The sequence below is a fragment of the Triturus cristatus genome, chromosome 11 (genome assembly GCF_964204655.1).
Source record: "Triturus cristatus chromosome 11, aTriCri1.1, whole genome shotgun sequence".
NCBI lineage: Eukaryota > Metazoa > Chordata > Amphibia > Caudata > Salamandridae > Triturus > Triturus cristatus.
In genome coordinates this window covers 232,742,096-232,755,286 of record NC_140594.1, presented here as the reverse complement: position 1 = coordinate 232,755,286, position 13,191 = coordinate 232,742,096, and positions in this window count along the sequence as shown.

Here is a 13,191-nt window from a genome sequence, read left to right as displayed (position 1 = left end):
GCCCATAGGAATTTCATAAAACCAGCTCATTTGCTGTTGCATCTCTACAACCATGAAAGGTTTTGGTGTGTCATTGGAATTCTTTTTATACTGTGCACACAGTTATCACCAGGACCCGTATTACAGATAGGGTAACCTGTCCTTGCCTCTAACATGCCTGTGAGGGACTGTACTCACCTGAGATGGGGGGACCTTGTGAAGTTCCTGGGATCCTCTTCCGCTCTTCTAAAGGGTGCAATCGGGTGGCACAACCGGGTGTGCATCACCTCTTCGTGGGGTACAATCAGTATGCCTCCTGACAGTCTCTTTTTGCCTCTGCATCCATATCTATAATATGGCAGTGGTGCAGAGGGTGATTATTACCTTGCTTGCATGTCATCATACAAATTAGGGAACACCCCATTGAGGTGGTATCAGCATACATATAGCAGCAGTGTGATCTGTGTTACAGGAGGGGCAGATCAAGTGTCTGCTGCTTATTCTGTAATACCAAAGTTCCTCAGGCGAGCTAAAAAAGAGAACACATTCCTGATGCCCCCCTGAGTTCTCTTGTTACTACAGCCACAGGGACTGTGTTATGGAAACAGCACACTGTCCCATTCTACATCACATTCCACCCTTGAATATGTACACCAGACACCGACTGGGATAATGTACTATATCAAAGCAAATGGAAAAATGGTACATCTGTTTGAAGCGACCAGTTCACTTTTTCCTGTGTCAACGGCAATCTACCCTGCATTTTAAAGAGGAGCAAACAACCCCCTGCTTCCAACTGCAGTCATTGATTAATGTCTTGCGTGGTACCTTAGACCTCCATTCCCCTTTGCAGGGACACACTCCGGAGCTCCACTGACTGAACCATTTTTATGTGACTCAGTCAATGTGCATCCTGACATGCTCTTTGGCTAAGCAACAGCATCTGTAATATGGCAGGGAAGCACAGGCAAAGAATGCTATCATGTGCTTGGGGCTTAACTCCCATGCGAATGAGGGGAGGCCCACTAGGGATCCTACCGGTGCTGCATGTGTACTCGTTCAATCTTTATAACAGAAAGGGCCTGCACAAGACTCTGATATTTCTTTTGCGATACCCCAGTGGCTCAAAAAGGGATGTAAATGCCCTGTGCACTTTCTACAACACTGCCCCAGGTGTCTGATTGCGAGGATGTGCATGTTATGTTTAGGCAGCTTTGCAAATTGTGAAATTGCTGCATATTCCACTAACAATTTCAGCACTGGTCTGCAGCCCTTGTTGGCGCTGCTTCGCCCCCACTAACCAAGCACAGCACTCCAATGCCCATGAGGGGCTCAGGGGAATATCCTCACCATCGGCTGCTCTCAGGGTGATCCGCTGCGTTCGGAGCCTCCGCCCACCAGTACATCCGACCTTCACTGCAGGAGACCCCCTGCAGCAGGTGGAGATGGTCACCTGGCATTTGGTTGCAGTCTGTTCCCCGTCTGTGATGTCAGTGGCACTACTCGTCAGGTTAGTTATGCCCCCAGCAGTCGACTTTGACCGCATCAGCAAGCCCAAGCAGCACGATAATCACTATGCCAATGCGGAGCTGTCCGCTCACACGCCTGCCATCTTTGGTGCCTAGCCATGCCCTCTCTATCTTCTTAGTCATATATACCTGACCACGGGCCATATAGAATGATGTGGGGTTTGTTTTAACAAAGACCCATCATTCATTAAAATGTAGAATTATTTGTAACACCTTTGGGGCCTTACTGTGGGATAGACAATGATGCCGCCACAACTGTATTCATTAAAATATTTAGAATGATTATGGCCGTGCACATTAACTTTCATGTTTTGTGCATCTAGATACATTGTTTCTCTGATTTTGTTCTCTGCTTCATCTGACCTAAGGTGTATGTCTCGAGTCAATACGTTTTTATCTTCCCCTCAATCAAGGTGAAGGTCATCTACTTAGTTTATGTTCTGTTCTTGAAAGGTATTCTGACAGTTTCCTGATCATATCTTTCACTTTTAATTACTATAACCACCTTTATTTGGGCACTACATCCGAACTTCTGAACTATATTTGCTGTTTACTATCTTGATACCAGTTCCTTCTTTTACTTATTCAGTGTGAATATCAGAACTTTTTGGACCTGACTTATTCCTAATCTCTAATCTGCAATCAGAAGGTGCTAAAATTGAGAGTCTATCAATCTCAGATGTAAACCGCAGGATGGCCACTACAAAAGCTGTTGACACATTTGTTGGACCGGTTTAAGCCACAACCCATTGATGTTACTAGGCTAATGATTGGTGAATTAGCAATGGAGACTATTTGTACTGACTGCGTTTTGTATTTAGTAAAATAAGAAGTACAAGAGCATATGGTCCAGTTTGGGAGGACCCAATTAGGGTGTGTGGATAATTTGAAGGGTCATATATTTCTAACATGGACAAGATAGTACAAACATTTGTGATGTCAAAATAAAAAAAAAACGACATCAAGCATGCCGTGTGACAGTTGTGTATGATGAAGCAATGCACAGGTACATCCTTATGAGAGTCAAGTTGAAGGGGTTGTTCTTTGTGGGAATTGTTAATGGCTCGCAAGTCCACTGAGAATGAATTCCAGTTGAAAGGAACAAGCAATTTAAAACACGTGGAGTTATTTCAAGTTTGGTGGATGCAAGGCTTTCGCCTAAAAAAATACAGATTCCCCACCTACCAAACAACAGGTTTCCCCACCCTATTTATAGGTGCTGGTCTCCAGGACTTACATCAGTACATCCTGTGCCTGTGAAAACCAATAACTCAGTGGCCCATCAGGTCACAGTGACATTTTCCCCACTCTAATTAAGGCAGTTGTATGTCACTATGTGGAACAGAGAAGAAACATCTTCAGCTCTCTCAGACTCATAAGCAGCAAACTCCCTGTACCTAAAGGGCATTTGTCTTTTGCATTGCCACAATAAACCTGTGTTTTGGTCTCAGAACGCGAAAATAGCTCTTGATATTAATATACTATATAACTGTCTCAAGCAGCTTGTAAGTTGACATTTACAGGTTGCTCATGTAATGCATCGGTCACCTTCGTCAACACTTGAAGTGTTTCCTTTTGGGCTTCCCCTAGCGTGACATGAGCTGCGGTGTTTGGACAAAATATTGGATTAAAAATATCGAGATACAGAAATCTCATGCCAAGAATATTGAAACTTCTAATATATTGTGGACAGAAATATCAAAAGTGAAAATATCGTTTTCAGTGCTATTTTTAATATTGTTGAAAAAATAGCAATGTGGAAAATATCGTTATATTATATTATTGTTTTTTTGTATTAAATAGTATGCAATGTTCTGTATTTATTTTTATTATATTTAGTTATTTTTTAAGTTGTTTTCCTTTTGGTGAAGTTTTTAGTTTTTAAAAGTATTTTTTTACTTTTAATGTATTAATGTTTTTAAATAATTTTTGATTTGTTTTATTTTAGTAATGGAATGTTCAGGTATTAGGGAATAAGGGTGAGGAGAGTTTAAAGCTGTGTAAATATTTATTTAAAATGTTTAAATATATTCAAATTATAATAATACTTTATGAAGAATGACAATTTTATATTAAATAATACACATTTTAATGGAATTTATTACAATATTTTTTAATTACAATTTTAGGGATATAGATTTGTTTTTTAGGCTATTTAAATAAAAATTTGTTTTAAATATTAGAAATTGGGAAAAAACATCTACCATTGTGGTGGTGATGGGTACGCGTCCACGTCCACTTCCGTTGTGGCGGGATGTGGGATTGGTGGACATGCCCCCCGAAGTGACCAGTCCATGGTGGTAATTGCTGTGCATGATGTTGTAGTCATTTGTGGGGTGTGGGTTATGATTCCTGGCCCTTGCACACACACACCCCCCCCTTTGCCCCTGGGGGTTGTTCTGACCTTCTGCGGCGTCTGCGTCGGTTTCTGTATACGAGGTGGTAGGCTATGAGGGCCGGGATGACGCGTAGGTTGGGGTCCATCGCTGTCCCTGGCGTGCCGGGGCTCCTTGTTCGCGGCGTCCTCACTTTCCCGGCAGTTTTTGCCTCCCGTAAAACCTGCTGCGTGCGGAGTGACGTCAGCACGAATCGCACTTGCTGGTCCGTGAAACGCTGCCTGACTCCGTCCGGACGTCGCATGTGCGCCGTCCCGACAGAGATTTGTATGTAAAAAGTTTGCCGGTCGGTGTTTTTTCTGACTCGGGCGGGAATGGTATTTCTGTGCAAATCGTACTTGCGAGTTTGTAAGGTGTTTTTCCCGGGTACCAGTCGGACGGAAAAAACGCTCCGTCCGAACATTCGTACCCAGGTTTTAACGGATCAGAATCGACACCTATGTGATGAAATGTAGATTTTGAGGATTAAATGCTGTGTATTTGTATATTTGGGACTGCGGGTGAGTTTTTAGTGTTTGTTTGACAGGTTTTTGTTCCCGTCGATTTCTATGGGTGTTTGCTTTGGAGTTTATGTTATTTTTATGTTATTTTTTTAAAGGAAATCTGTTTTGCTTTATTATAAACTGATGGTTCTAACTTCTATTTCCTATTTTTGTTTCTTTCCTGGAACAATTCTTGTTTTTAAATATTTTTTTAGATTTTGTTTATGGAACCTACACATTTTGGATTGTTTTGAGGGATTTCGATTGGATTGTTCATATGTTTGCATTTTTGGGGGGCTTTTTGCTTTCCGATTTTTGAGGCACAATCATCAAGCCTTTTTCCATTGTTTGCGAACGGTAAAAGGCCTTTTCAGATACATGTACCTTTCGTCATTCGCAGTTTAGATAATCACAATTTTTGGCGATTACCTAAATTGCGAATGCATTCAGGGAATCTCAATTTGCCGATGCATGTAGCCTTTCCTAAATGCGAACTGTGAATTTAGGAAACACTAATTACCATCAACTTCAAGTTAACGGTAAATTCTGCATGCTTTGAAAAAATGCACAAAAATGCATTTTTCAAAGTGCCATGTAGCGCACACATGCCCTTAGGGTATATGTGTGCTTCACATGTGCACATTTTCCTTTTTTGGTGGGTGCATCAGGGGGACCTTAGGCCCCCGGGCACCCTTGGAATTGCATTTGCTATTTGCGATTACCAATTTGGTAATCAAAATTTGCGAATGCATTACCATTCATTCCAATGAGCCTGTAGGCCCATACAAATGAATTGAGTCACATTAGCTAATAGCGATTCGCATCTTCCAAATCGCTATTAGCTAACGTAAAAAAATCGCTCATTTTATATGATTCTACATGCATAGGCATTTGCGATTACCAAAGAGTGATTCCTTAAAAATCGCTATTTGGTAATCGCAAATGATGAGTTTGATGCATGTGCCCCTTTATCTTTTTTCTGGATTATTGTGGGAATGGAAAATGATCTGCAGCTACAAAGCTGTAAGTTTCATTTGTTACATATTTTATGTTTTGGTGGGAAATGTGATTTTATATTGTTTATGCTATATATATGTTAATATTATGTGCAATACTTTTGAATATTTGTTGTATTTATTTGATGTTATGTATTGGAGTTTGTTACGTTGGTTGGTGGATTATTGTTATGTAAAAAAAATATTAAATATATTTTACTATATCAGTGTTTAATAACTTGGTGATTTTATATATTTGTTTCACTGATATAATACAATATTTATGTTTATATTTAAAACAAATTCAAAGGTTGTAGTTTGGTGGTTTATAGTTTTTGAGGTTTGTGGTAGGTTTATATTTAATTTATGATATGCTTTTGGCTATAATTTTTAAGTAGTATAGTCCTTTGTATTTTCTGAAGAATTTGACTTTAAATTGTAGCATGTCCTACATTCTTTCAGTTTGTTTGCTTAATTTAGGACCAATTTGGGTAACGGATTGCTCTATTCTCAGTTCTTTGTAGCTTTGTTTGTTGTTCAGAGTGCTCCATAAACCAGGGCCTATCTATATCAGAAGTAGATTTAGAGAATATGCACTGGCAAGAGCTCTGCTTTCCTCAAATCAGGGGCTTTTATGTATTCCAGAAGTTTACAAATCCAGAAGGGAGTGGAATCTTTGTCTTTGCTGGCAGCAATATTGTGGATTGAGCCCCTGTTGCGAATGGGAAAGATTGACTTAGAAAAGTTTGGAAAGCTCTCTCTTGAGGTAGTTGCTGGCTTTAGATGGAAGACATTTGCTAGTTTGCACCAGGACAGCTTTCATGCTGTACAAATAGAATTTAATTAATTAATTTATAGAAAAGTGACTAGCATTTTAGGTATTACATATCACACACATCAATGTCTTCAATGTATCACACGGAGTAGATATGATTTAGAGGATAAGGGCCTGATTTACAGTGTGGGGGACAGGCTGCTCCATCACAAACACAACAGAATACCATGTCTGCCAAACCCTCGGTCTGCCCGCCTCATTTAGAGTTTTTCAGACTCTAAGCTTTCTGTTGACAGAGCCCAGTTGGCATCCTCAATGGAAAGCTCCCCCCAACAGTTTAAAAGAATGGGGAACACCAGGGGATGGGTAATACACCAGCCACCCCATTTATCTAATGCCATTAATGTAATGCCCATTTATTCTGTTCCTCGCCTTGAGATAAATTCTGGGTGTGAGGGATAGAAAATTATTATAAATGACCCCCATACCCTGGAGAAAACTCTGAGGGCATGGGGGTCATTATTTGTTTGCTATTCAGAAAAACAAAAACTGTGGGAAGGTTTGGTGAACGACTGTCAAAATCGACAGCAGACGTCAACTAAACTTTTTGTATCTTTAAATAAATCACTGTGATGGTGGTTCCTTTCAATGTACAGAGGCTGATAGGCTGGTAGTTATCTCTAAATTTGGTAGCAGTGGCCAGTCAGTAATATCCTCCTCCACCCTGATTACTGTACTCCCACTGCTGAACTCTAAATCAGGCCATCAGTCTCATAAACACTGTTCTTATCGCAGGTTTTACGTGATCAATATTATAGTATTCTTTGCAAATCACTTCATAGTTTTTTGTCTGAATATTGTAATGTAAAACATGTGAATATGTGCAATGCAAATTATATGTAGTGTCCTGTCATTGTACTGTTCAGTTTGTCAACAATTGCCTCTACCTCTAATCTAAATAAGCATTCCGCTGTCTAAGAATTAATATACTCCCTTAAACTTTAATAAATACACTGTTTCTGTTGGAAATGCTTCATTTGGAAAAATAAATTTAAAACATCTACATCCCCGTACCCATAGTACAAATCAGGATAATACCTATATCCTCAAATTCACAGTCTGTCAAAATTTCTCGACCTTCCCACAAACACATTTGCGCAGGGGTGGAAATTGTGAATTGGGTGGTATTTACCTCATCCTTTGTCAAATTTCATCAGTTAAAACTTTTCGGAATTTAGCAGGAGAAAATACTGTGATATTTAGGCCCTCAGTGCAATGAAAGTGTTCGAAAATGAAACCAATCGGTCATTCCGACTGGGTTCCGATGGGCTCAAGAAGCCCGTTGGGCAGTCAGAGACCGGCACATAATCCCTATGGATGCCGTTTCCACTGTAGGGATTACAATGTCAGTTTCCGATAGGCTTTCCATGTCAGGCTTTCTGACATGGAAAGCCTGTCGGAAAGCAACATTAGGGGCCCCTAGCAGGGCCCCTTCTCCCTGTGGCTTCCGGTTGGGGGCTGAGGGGCACCTATGGAGCCTCCTAGTTAATCCCTGCACTGTGTGGTAGGCACCTTGGGGTGCCTGCCACGTGGTGCAGGGATGTATAGATTTTCCCATTTGTCTATGGGAGCTTGTGCTATGACCGGTTTACAAATGGCAGTATGAGACTGCACCATGTGTGGTGGCGTTGTACTCGCAGTGTTGGAACCCTTAGCGCTTGGTGCATTAAGAACCAAAATCCTGTTGTTATTCCTCAATACACAGAATATGTGCTATTTATCCCACCCAATAAATTCCACATGCCATAGTGTCAGAATTTATCAAGTGATAAATAGCACCTAATCCTCCTGCAGACTCAGAATCAGGACCAAAGTGTTAGCAAGTCCTAAAAAGTGTGATTATTTTAATGACCATTGCCCATCTGGGACTGTGGGAGGAATCTTAATGTGTTCTTAAAAGTGTTCTTTTAAAAAAGGAGATTGCACTGAATTCTACCTGTGCACTGTACCCTTAAGGCTTCGCTCCCAATCCCCCGTTCCTCCTCGGAAAGCCGGTGTGTGGAGGGAGGCGACTAGAGGAGGTGGAGCATAGTTAGGAAGCTGAAGGGAAGGGCGGCTCTATCAATCAAATGCAAACACGAGCGCACAGCGGGCGCGCCGCTGGCGCGCCGAAGGCAAGCCCATCTGCGCCCGTCGGCTCCTGTCCGCGCCTGTTCCACGGCCAGTGCCAGCCATGCTGCCAGCGACGCCGCCAGAGCACAAATACACTGGACTAGATCCCAACTATTGAAAATGAGGGATGTAGCATGTAAGGCTCCGTCACTTTGTAAATTCTCTGGGCCTCGCACAGCCCATTTTTATTGTGCCGTTTGCTCATTCTCTTTTAAGCCAGGTCCCATCAGGTCATCCAGTTCTTGCCCCTCTCCCACCACACCTGTAGCGGACCGCACCTCCCCCGCTCCTAGTATCAAGGCATGCCTGCTTAACTGTAGATTGCTACCCCGCCATGTGGGTGATGTTTGGCTTTCTCTCACTACTAATGCGTGGGACTTAATGTTTCTGACGGAAACGTGGGTAAAAGACTCCTCCAATCCAGACTTCAATTTGGCTATCCCCCCTGAATATCGGTTTGGTGGGATTAATCGGACTAGTTCCAAAGTGGGTGGTGGAATTGCGGTAATCCTACGCTCGGGCTGGAAGATTTTCTCCAGGAAGCTTTCTAATACTGACCCTTTAGAAGCCATGTATTTTAGCATTTCTGCAGACTTGCATTCAATTCTAGCAGGGATTCTTTTACATAGACCTCCCGGTACACCCCCTCAACCCCTCATGGACTTTTTTTACTTTGGCTGCTGATCTATCGCTTAAACACCCCGGGCCCGATTCACAGAACTAACTTAAGACAAAATCCTAAACGTACTACTTTTGGTATTCACAGATGGCATTTAGTAGTAGTAAAGTTAGGATTTTGTCTTAAGTTTGACTTAAGACAAACTTAAGACAAACTTAAGACAGACTTAAGACAAACTTAAGACAGACTTAAGACAGACTTAAGACAGACTTAAGTTAGGATTTTGTCTTAAGTCTGTCTTAAGTCTGTCTTAAGTTTGTCTTAAGTTTGTCTTAAGTCAAACTTAAGACAAAATCCTAACTTTACTACTACTAAATGCCTTCTGTGAATACCAAAAGTAGTAAGTTCAGGATTTTGTCTTAAGGTAGTTCTGTGAATCGGCCCCCCCCCCCACTTCATTATTTTAGGTGATTTTAACCTACACATGGATAACACTTCCTGTGTCAAATCAGGACTGCTCCTGGATACCATGAATGGCCTCACCAGGTGGGTGAAAGACCTTTGTGCCCATGGGCTGGAAGGAAAGCACAAGCACATGTGCAGAGGATCCATTCTCCTCTCCTAAGAAATTCCCTGTAATCTAGAGGGTTTCCACCTGCCCCACCTTCCCTTTGGGGCAGATTGGGGATAACCCCTCAACAGGCCCCTAAAGTGGCGGAAAGACTGAAAGGTCCATTTTGTGGTGGGGGCTCAGCTAAATATTTGGTCAGGAGATGGGCTTGCGGAGGGTATGATGACCACGGGTTGGGGGGGCAGAATGGCAGGGCACCAGCTGTAGTACTTGGCAGGGGGATGAGGAAGGCATGTTCGGCATGAGTTCTCCATAATTCCTCTACAGCTGTTGAAAGCAAAGCCAGATAATTTGGGTGAACCATACATGTATGTTTGTATGTAGGTATGGGATTTGTAAAGCGCTGGAATCACCCCCGCATGGGTATCTCCGTACTACCAAAGAGAGGGTACAGGATTGGCACAGATCAATCCCGGAATAATTCCGTCTTCAGGAGTTTCCTGAAGCGAAAAAGACTGGGGCATTTGAGCAAGGCCTCCGGCAGGGTGTTCTAATATTTCGGGGCATGGTAGGCAACAGTTTTGCCGCCTGTTCGTATTTTCCTGTAGAGGGGGGCCACTAGCAGCCCTTTACCTTCAGATCTAAGTGGACGGTTCGGGCAGTAAACTTTAAATTGTCCGCCAGGAAGCTAGGGCTCGTACCATAGAGTGCTTAATGGGCAAGGCAGCAGAGCTTGAATTTAATCCTCTGGCAGATAGGAAGCCAGTGGAGTTGTTTTAGCAACGGGCTGGAGAGGTGCGAGGCAGCTTTTTGAGAGCCAGGCGTGCGGCAAATTTCTGTACAATCTGTAATCTGCTCAGACGGGATTCGTTAGCAGATGCCAGTAGAGCATTACAATAATCCAGATGACCTGAATCAAAGTTCTACGAACAGAAAGAGGCAGCCACTAGAACACTCTGCGCAGAAGGCCCAGGGTATGATAGCAGGTCCCTGCAGTAGTCATGATTTGATCCCTCATTGATAACAATACATCCAAACGGACCCCTAGATTTTTCGCCACAGTAGAAGGAGAAGGGGCGGGGCCCAGCACAGCAGGCCACCACTTTGGGGACTCAGGGGCATATGCATCAACATTAGCATTTGCGATTCCTTATTAGCGAAAATTAAGGAATCGCTAATAAGGAATAGCAAAAGGCTATGCATGTAGGAATCGCTATTCAAATAGCGATTCCTTAACATTCCTTATTACCGAATCGGTAATACCGAATCGGTAATAAGGAATACCTACCCATTCATACCTATGGGCTTGGAGGCCCATAGGAATGAATGTAAAGCCATTCTGTATTAGCGATTCGGTATTACCGAATCGCTAATAGCGGGAGCACTTTCAAGGGTGCCAGGGTGTCAAAAGGACACCCTGTTGCACCCCTGAAAATGATATGTGCACATATGTTGCACACACACATGCTCTAAGGGCATGTGTGTGCGCAACATGAAACTTTGAAAAATGCACAAAAGTGCATTTTTCAAAGTTTTTGCAAATTACCATGCAGTTCATCTTCATGGTAATTTGCTCCCCTTATTAGCGAAATCGCTAATTTTTTAACTTTGATGCATTGCATTTAAGGAATCTCACTTTGGGATTCCTTAAATGCAATCGCTATTTAAGGAATCGGTATTTAAGGAATCCCTATTTAAAGAATCGCTATTTAAGGATTCCTTAAATACCGATTTCTGCTTTTGGGTTGATGCATTGGGATTGGGTATTTTTTACTTAATACCGGGAGCTAATAAGGAATCGGTATTTTACCGACTGGATTTTGGCTTGATGCATAAGGGTGTAAGATGCTTGAGCCGAGCCAAACAGCAGGATTTCGGACTTGGCCGCATTCAGTTGGAGAAAGTGTTCCTTCATCCAGGCTGATATGGCTAGCATGCACTTTGTAAAACGCTGATCAACTAACTCTGTGTCCTTATTAAAGGACAGGAGTAGATGCGTATCATCAGCATAGGAGAATGGAGTAATACTGTACTCACTAATAATCTTGGCCAGGGGGGCCAAATAGATATTAAACAAGGTAGGACTTAAACAAGAGCCCTGGGGCACCCCCTTAGTAAGCTTAAGGGTCTGGGAGTAGAAGGGACCCAGATTGATGGTCTGGGTACACTGATCTAGAAAGCTAACAAGCCAATTAAGTGCGTGTCCCTGCAAACTGGCCTCTCTCAGTTGGAAAATCAATTTCTGATGAGAGACAGTATTGAAGGCTGCTGTCAGATCCACTAAGACCAGCAGCACTGCTTTGTTATTATCCAAAGCTGTTTTAACATGGTCAGTAAATCCAATGAGGGTAGTCTCTGTAGAGTGATTGGGTCTAAACCCAGACTGGGAAGGATCAAGGATGCCTTGGGATTCCAGGTAACCCATCAGCTGAGTGTTGACATAACCCTCCGTCATTTTACTCATAAGCCACAGAAGTGAAATGGGGCGATAATTAGAGAGCACTTCGGCAGGTAACTGAGTTTTCTTCTTAATTCGGAGCACTTGAGCGGCCTTCCAATCAAGAGGCATGACTCCTTCATGTAAAGAAGTGTTAGGAATATCACAAATGGAGGGGGCCAGGAGAGGTGCTTGGAGAGAGAATATATGCGCAGGCATCACATCAAGGGGAGATCCAGAATTTGCTACTCTAAGCATGTCTTCCGCCTGAGAGACCTGTATAGCATTGAAGTGTTTCAGGCCTCCACCAGAACTTCTTAGAGTTGAGGGTCTAGAGTTAGAAGGATCCAGGTGACAAGAGTTTTGAGGGAATTGATTGTAAATTAAGTTAATTTTATAGTCAAAATACACAGCTATACTGTCACATAATCCCTGAGAGGGGAGAATCTGCTGGGAGCAAGCTGTAGGATTGGTGAAAGAGTAGTAGCGGCTCATGGAGGGTGTTCGGTGAGGCTGTGAGGCGGGGCGGGGGAGGGGCAGGGTGGGGAAATGTAAACACCGGAATATGGATGAACGGAGGTAAGTACACATTTAAATTTATAAAACGAATTTCGTTGCGCGCGCTGCATCGCAAAATGCGATGCAGCGTGCAAAGGAATTTGTTTTATTAATTTAAATGTGTACTTACCTCCGTTCATCCATATTCCGGTGTTTACATTTCCCCGCCCCGCCTCACTGCCCCACCGAACTCCCTCCATGAGCCGCTACTGTGAAAGAGTTGAGAATTTTATAAAGTTCCTTAGTTGAATTTCCACACTGGTTGAGTTTTAGTATAAAATCATCTTTTCGTGCCTTTTTAAAGTTCTTATGGTATGCAGTGAGGGCAGATTTATAGGTAAGCTTCTCTGTTTCCGAATGGGATTTGCCCCAAGTTTTCTCCAGGTTTTTGCATATAGATTTTTCTCTGCGTAACTCAGTGGTATACCAATCTGCACTTTTTTTTAGTGTTTATTTGTTGATGTTTCACAGGAGCCAAAGTATCTATCATAGAAGTGATGGGTTCATTAAAAACCCTAAGCTTCTTAGTACTGTCCATATGTTCATTAAAAACAGGAGGAGCACATTTTTTGCTAAAAGAGTCATACATGACTTTATGCCATTGCTTTCAGAGATTGTTTAGGGGACAGCCAGCAGTTTGGTTTCTAAGGCAACTATTAATCCGATATGGAATCAGAG